The sequence below is a fragment of the Pan troglodytes genome, chromosome 10, assembly GCF_028858775.2.
Source record: "Pan troglodytes isolate AG18354 chromosome 10, NHGRI_mPanTro3-v2.0_pri, whole genome shotgun sequence".
NCBI lineage: Eukaryota > Metazoa > Chordata > Mammalia > Primates > Hominidae > Pan > Pan troglodytes.
This window is the reverse complement of record NC_072408.2, coordinates 19,708,835-19,716,438: the sequence shown is the minus strand read 5'-3', so window position 1 is coordinate 19,716,438 and position 7,604 is coordinate 19,708,835. Positions and strand designations below refer to the sequence as shown.

General features: G+C 47.5%; 1 protein-coding gene and 1 pseudogene across 3 annotated transcripts in view; both read left to right on the top strand.

Moving 5' to 3' along the window:
- The first annotated feature begins 2,033 nt into the window (after positions 1-2,033).
- Positions 2,034-2,620, top strand: LOC100608163 (large ribosomal subunit protein eL19-like; annotated as a pseudogene).
- A 3,781-nt stretch (positions 2,621-6,401) lies between these two features.
- The window catches only part of DUSP16 (dual specificity phosphatase 16), an 88,310-nt gene continuing 87,107 nt past the window's right edge, over positions 6,402-7,604 (top strand). Inside the window, exon 1 of one of the 3 annotated variants that reach the window (XM_520751.7) lies at positions 6,402-7,147. The gene's annotated coding sequence lies outside the window, so the exon portion shown is untranslated. The remainder of the gene's footprint in view (positions 7,148-7,604) is intronic. The other 2 variants (XM_063785449.1, XM_063785453.1) reach the window with 2 other exon arrangements.

Below are 7,604 nucleotides of genomic sequence, written 5' to 3'. Positions count from 1 at the left end.
TGCATTTTTAAAGACTTTCATAAGCATATTGCCAAACTGCCCTCCAGAAGAGTTATACCTGTTTATATTCTCACCAGTGCTAATGAGAAAGTCTGTTTCTCCATATTGTTAACTCAACTGTGGGATTACCGGTTTTTAAAATAACTGCCAAATTGATAAGTGAAAAATTGTCTAGTTTTTATAACTTATTGAGTCTGTTTAACAAATCTGCTGCAGAAAGATCAGATATAGACTGATAATATAGAGTGTTGGCCGGGCTGGTCTCGAACCCCTGACCTCAGGTGTCAGACTGGCCAAAATGGTGAAACCCCGTCTCTACTAAAAATACAAAAATTACCCAGGTGTGGTGGTGCGTGCCTGTAATCCCAGCTACTCAGGAGGCTGAGGCAGGAGAATCGCTTGAACCTGTGAGACGGAGGTTTCAGTGAGCTGAGATCGCGCCACTGCACTCCAGCCTGGGTGACAGAGCGAGACTCTGTCTCAAAAAAAAAAAAAAAAAAAAAAAAAAAAAAGTGTTACTGCTATTTACTTTGTTTTGATTGTACATCTTAACATTCATGTTTTTCATCTCCTTCAGGACTGAGAACTTACACATTTTTGAACTCCTTTACTTCCCTCTTTCCTTCCAGTTCCTTAGGAATGAGCATGCACTTGTGTAATTGAGTTGAATAAAATTTAACACATATTTCCTATTAAACTTTAAAGCTCAATAGTCCAGTTTCTTTGTATACCTTTCCATGGGGAGCACAGAGTGCTGTGCTGAGTGTTGGTGACCTGTTTGGAATTCCTTTTTAGTCCCTAACTAGCTATACAACTTTGGGCAAGTCGTTTAACCTCTCTGGACCTTCATTTTCTTCCATGTAATGTGAGATGGTACCAGGTAATTTCCTAGGTATCTTCTAGTTCTCACAACACGCAGGTTAACATTTTTCTTCCAAGAAGTTCCTTCCTACTTTGCTGTAAATATTGCCCTCCTCCAACATAGTGTCATCTCTGAGGCAGAACTTGCTTCTTTCTAGAACTGTAATTTGTTCAGTGTCATGAACCCTAAGATAACAGTAGCAGCTACTATCCCAGAAGTATAGCCAAGACTTTAATGTGAAGTAGGTCTTATTCACTTTTTTTGTGTGTGTGATAAAATCCTTTGAAAGTTTGTTGCAGCTGTGCATGGTGGTTCATGCCTGTAACCCCAGCACTTTGGGAGGCTGAAGCAGGAGGATGGTTTGAACCCAGGAGTTCAAAACCAGCCTGGGCAACAAAGCAAGACCCCATCTCTACAGAAAAAAAGTTTTATTTATTTATTTTTTATTTTTTTGAGACAGGGTCTCGCTCTGTCGCCCAGACTGGAGTGCAGTGGTGCGATCTCAGCTCACTGCAAGCTCCCGGGTTTACGCCATCCTCCTGCCTCAGCCTCCCGAGTAGCTGAGACTACAGGCACCCGCCACCACACCCGGCTAATTTTTTGTATTTTTAGTAGAGACGGGGTTTCACCGTGTTAGCCAGGATGGTCTTGATCTCCTGACCTCATGATCCGCCCGCCTTGGCCTCCCAAAGCACTGGGATTACAGGCATGAGCTACCGCACCCGGCCAAAAGTTTTAAAAATTAGCCAGGCATAGTGGTTTGCACCTGTAGTCCTAGTTACTTGGGAGGCTGAGGCAGGAGGATTACTTGAGCCCTGGAGGTTGAGACTGCAGTGAGCCATGATTATGTACTCAAGCCTTGGCAGTAGGAGACCTCATCTCATTAAAAAGGAAAAGAAAAGAAAATCTGTTGAAAGCTAGGGACCCACTCACAGAAAAACATGTATAAGCATATATACACAAAATTTTAGGGGGCTCTTAGACCCTCTGGAGCCCATCTATATACTCTCTAGGAATCCACAAATCCTAGGCTAAGAACATTTGACTTAGGAACATTCAAAGGATCCTTGGAGATTAACAAAATTGTCAAAAACTCTCTCTTCCTATTGGAAAAGGGAGCTGCTATATTACCTAAAAAATAGAGAATATTAAAACTGTTTTTGCTGCTGCAGCTGAAGCCATGCGTATGCTCAGGCTTCAGAGGAAGTTTTCCTCTAGTGTCTTTTGCTGTGGCAAAAAGAAGGTCTGGTTGGCTCCCAGAGACCAACGTTAACTCCCATCAGCAAATCCAGAAGCTGATCAAACATGGGCTGATCATCTGCAAGCCTGTGCCTGTCCATTCCCAGGCTCCTTGATGCCAGAAAACCTTGGACCATCGGAAGGGCAGGCACCTGGGCATAGGTAAGCAAGAAGGTACAGCCAATGCCCAAAGGCCAGGGAAGGTAACCTGGATAAGGAGAATGAGGATTCTGTGCCAGCTTCTTAGAAGATACTGTGAATCTAAGAAGACTGATTGCCACATGTATTACACTCTGTACCAGAAGGTGAAAGGGATTGTGTTCAAAAACAAGCGTATTCTCATGGAATTGTCCGCAAGCTGTGAAGGTAGACAAGTCCCGCAAGAAGCTCCTGGTGGACCAGGCTGAGGCCCACTGGCCTAAGACTAAGGAAGTGTGCAAACTTCATGACGAGTGCCTCCAGGCCAAGAAGGAGGAGATCATCAAGATGTTGTCCAAGGAGGAAGAGACCGAGAAATAAAGCTCCTCCTTTCTTGTCTATACATAGTGGCCTCAGTAATTACATAGACCATTCAAACAAAACAGGCTTTTATCTGCTTGAAAAAAAACCCAACTCTGTAAAACCCAACCTTTTATGCTTACTTAATTGCAAATATCCTCTTCATAAATCAGATCATGTACTAACTGCTTAAATCTTTCAGAATAGAATCTGAACTCCATACACTATAAGGTACTACATAATCTGGCTCCTGCCCACCCTTGTTTTATACTTTTGTGCCCCACTGGCTTCTTTTGGCTCTGGGAACACACCAACTCTCTACAAGTCACTCTGTTTCTGCTGAAGGGTCTTAGAGTGACCTATTTTCTCTACCCCGACCACTTCCCCTGTTGCCATCCTTAAGGTCTCAGTTCAAATGTCCCCTCTTCATTTGAACTTCCCCCACCACCTTCACCCCTACCCCAAGTCACTCACTATCACCTCACCCAGTTTTTTTCCCTGTGTAGTCCATCTTGCCACAGTCCAGGCCGTGGTTTTTGTTTATTGGCTTATTGTCTTCTCTCTCCACTTGAATGTTAGTTTCATGAGAGATAGGTAATCTTATTTATAACCATATTCCCAGAGCTAGGTGCAGTGCCTGGCACATAAGGGTAGTAGGCACTCAATCACTCTTTGTCAATGAATAAACTTCAGCCAGGGATGGATTAAGTAAGACCTTAAGAGGGTCTAAACACTAAGGATTATGGTGCTTCTCCCCCATATTTAATTCTAACTAGCAATTTTGGTGCTCCTTCCCCATATTTAACTCTAACTAAAAAACAGTACTAAACCACACACTTACATGAACTGAAGCAAAAATAGCTTCTTTCTAGATTATCTGATTGTAAACCTTGGACTCCCTGCCTTGCTGGTGCCCTAAGTGTATGTGCTCTTCCTCTGTCCTGGGGGAGTCTAGCACTCACTTAGTCCTCTAGATGTGTTGGACACTGTTTTAGTTTAAGATTGCTTATGACTACAAAAAACCTTGCTGGGATATTGATGAAAATTATGTTAAATCTATAGATCAATTTGGGAAGAAATGACATCTTTATTGATTCTTCCAATCCATGAATATAGTATGCCATTCCAATTATTTGTCTTCTTTAATTTCTTTCCTCAGCATTTTATAATTTTCATCACACAGATGTTGTACATGTTTTGTTAGATTTGTATGTAAATATTTCAAGTTCTTTGGAGCAATTGTAAAATGGTTCTGTTTTTAATTTCTGTTTCCACATATTTATTGTTAGTATGTAGAAAACCTTTCTTAGTAAAAGAAAGAAATGTACTCTTCGGTGAAGTAAACTTGTTTAGTGGTTTCCCCTTCACCTGCTGGGCAGGTAACAATCTATTTATTCTAACATTCAAGTACCTCCACAATGTGCCTCTGTATCTCTTAAATTTAACCTCATACCTAATTGCTAAATACCGATTTCTACTGCTACTAGGTTTACTCTTCTGTCACTTGAATACACCTTACTCATTCATTCCACCTCCATGTCTTGGCTCATTGCCATTTGCCCTCCAGAAGCCCTCCACTGGCTTCTTCACTGCAAACTAAATCTGAACTGTCCTTCAAGGATAAGGTCAAAACTCTTTATAAGGTGCCTTCCCTGATAATCCCAGCCTACATTGCTCCTTTTCTCCCCTGATGTTTTTTTGTTTTTTTTTGTTTGTTTGTTTGTTTGTTTTTTGAGATGGAGTCTCACTCTGTTGCCAGGCTGGAGTCTGGAGTGCAGTGGTGCGATCTCGGCTCATTGCAACCTCCGCCTCCCGGGTTCAAGTGATTCTTCTGCCTCAGCCTCCTGAGTAGCTGGGACTACAGGCGCCCACCACCACACCTGGCTAATTTTTGTATTTTTAGTAGAGACGGGGTTTCACCATGTTGGCCAGGATGGTCTCGATCTCTTGACCTCATGATCCACCCGCCTCGGGCCTCCCAAAGTGCTGGGATTATAGGCTTAAGCCACCACGCCCGGCCCCCTGACTCTTTTAACCAATATTGTACATCACTCAATCATTGATTTCATTTTTAATGAGCTTTAATATACGTCTTGTTTCCAGAAATAGATGAAATACCCTGAGAGACTTCTATGATAGCTATGATGGCACCACATCATACATTACACAAACTTAATTGTGTAACTGAGGAAAGGGGAGAAACGTTTCAAGCCATGTCAGTTAAAGCAAGGTTACTGGAACTTTGGCATGCAAAGGGGATACCATTAATTCTCATGAATCTTTCCTCCAGGCAAGATCCATGCTCTGTACCACTAGTAAAAGGACTATCTTCTTCTTCCTTCCTAAAAATCCCAACACCTCCAACAAAGGTCTACAGTTAGATTTTTAGGGGTTTCCTGGTAGAGCACAAATAATCCCAAGGAAGCTGCAGTAACACCTCCTGGCCACTAGAGGACAGGGAGCAGTGGGAGAGATTTGCTTCCCCTAGCAGAAGTCTTCAAGAGGCCAGAGGCACAGGCTCAAAGTTGCTTCTCCATCTGTGGCCTTCAGGCTTTCCCTACTACTGCCAGAGGTGCTAGGGTGCCTCCCATCTTCAAATGGGCTTTTTTCCCCCTCCTATAAAAGATGGGCCAGAAGTTCCCAGGGCCGTACCCCGCAACACTAACCTTCAATGATTACCAATCATAAGGAATGCCTTTAGTTGCAGGACTTAAAGGCAGAAAAGTAGTAACAGGGGTGTATTATCTTTCGAACCCACCCAAACCTGCTTATCAGTTCTTTTGCTAGTGGAAAAACGTGCTTTAGGCAGGGTGCACATGGATAGCCCACAGCAAACAGTGCCTTTAGGGTCTAGTGTCCCAATCCGGCACATTGTAAATGGAATATTTGAAGAGTTAGATTATTCCTACACATAAATTCTGGCTCATGGAGCAGTCCACTCGCAGGGTGCTTTTCCGTCATTAATCACATCTTTGTTATGTGATATCCACGTGAGTACTTCTCAGTAGAAGCAGCTTCATGCTCAAATGCTCAAAGAACATTGGAATAAAGCTCCGATTGTCCCATTCAGTGATTCCAAGTCCTGGTTTGTCACCACCTCAGGTCTCTCGTTTTCCAAAGTGCGTAATGTCATCTCAAAACAGACATTTTAATGAATTCAAATAATAAAATGCACGAGGTATGTGGAGTTAAATCAACAAGGGTTTTGTACCTCTCAAGAGGCGGTTAACCCCTGGTCTTATTTAAAGATGTTTCTGCGCTGCCTCCTGTAGAAAACATTTTTAAAGAAAATGTAGGCTGCTTATCCTTGTATTTGTAAATATAAGCAAAGTAAAGTAATGTAGGAACATTTATGTGGGGGCTTTCAACCATAAACATATAGATAGCTGAATGCCTGACAACAGTAGTGTAATTTTTCTTGAAGTACCTGTAACTTCTCTCCTGAGAGATGGCAGAGCCTTGCCTTTTGCATTCGCCAGACTTTTTACAGAGCGAGTGTAATTCTCTCAAATCAGTGTTTGCGTTTTTTGACGTTGGTGAGGCAGCTGGAAACAGCTCAAGGAGGAGGGAAAGGTTCTGCGTCTGGGTGAGGAGAAAACCCTCCGATACCTGTTGGGGCGCAGCACTGGAGGCAGACACCCCGGCCCGGGGGTCGGGGCCGCGAGCCCGGGGGTAGGGGGCGGGCGCGCGGGCGCGGAAGGAGGAGGAGGAGGAGGAGGAGGGAGAGGAGGGGGAGGAGGCCGCGGGGCCGCCTCCTCCGGCAGCTCCGGCTCCTCCCAGCGGCGCCCGCGGAACCTGCCTCAGAGTCGCCGGACTCTGGAAGGGAACATGACCTGACCCCTCCCCGAGCGGCCGGAACGAGGCGCGGAGCCGCGCTCCGGGCTCGGGCGGCCGCGGGATGGGCGGGCGCGCGGCCCCGCCCGGCGCCCACCGCCCTGCCCTCGCCTGTCTCCTCCTTTCCCCGGGGCTCCGCTGAGTTCATTCACTGGGATTGGTTTCAAGTGACGCCATCTCTTTATTTTTAAACCAATGACCTCATCCGCGCTTGAAGTTTCCTGACCAGCGACTCTTTCTCTTTCCCCCAACCCCCCACCCCACCCCCCCGCCTTTCCCCCTCTTTCTATGTATCAGTGTTTGGGGGGCTTTAATCAGTTTTTAAACGATTATTACCACCTCTCCCTCCCCCCAACCCCCCCTTTCACAACGCGGCCCCCCACCTTTACCTCCCTAAGTTCTTCATCTCTTTCGACATTTTTTTTGAAGGCTGATGGGGGGGAGGGTGGAAGAGAAAGAGTGAAGAAAAGTTGCGAGCGTCTCCTCTCTTCCCAAGCCTCCCGCCCCCACCCACCCCTCAGAGAAGGAGAAGATAATATAGTGAAAAGAAGAGGAGGAGGAGAGCGACGGGACGGGACGCGAGCGGGAGCGCAGCCGCCCTCTCGGCTCCGCGGCGGCGCCTCGCAAGTCCGGGAGGCGAGGGGGGCCCGAGGGGAGACGCCGTGACAACTTTCGTTTCCCTCTGAGGGAATTGGGAGGTCGGCGGCCCCAAAAGTAAGTGGCCTTGGCGGGCCGCGCGGGGTGTGCGGGCGGGAGGGTGCGGGGCCCGGGGCGCCCTCCCGCCCGGCCGCATGGACGCTCCGCAGCGCGCCCCGACTCCCGGTGCCGGGCGCCGCGCTCCAGCCCCGCCGTCTCTGCCTTCCCGGGCGTACCGGCCACCCTTTCGGGAGGCGGCGTGGGGGCGACCGCGGCCGGGGGCCGCAGGAGCGTTTGAAGCGGGGGTGTAGGCCTGGCCGGAGGCTGGCCGGAGCGGGAAGGGGGCGTGCGGCCGGGCGCGGGGTCGCAGTGGGTGCGCTCCCGGCCGCTGCGCGGCGCTTGGACCGGGCCCCGCCGAGAGGAGCGGCCGCCGCGGGACGCGGCACCTTTGCGGGCGAAGCTGCTCACTTCCAGGCGCGACTGTTACACAACACGCCTGCCAAGTGGGGCCCTGGCCTGACTGTTCCCATTATCC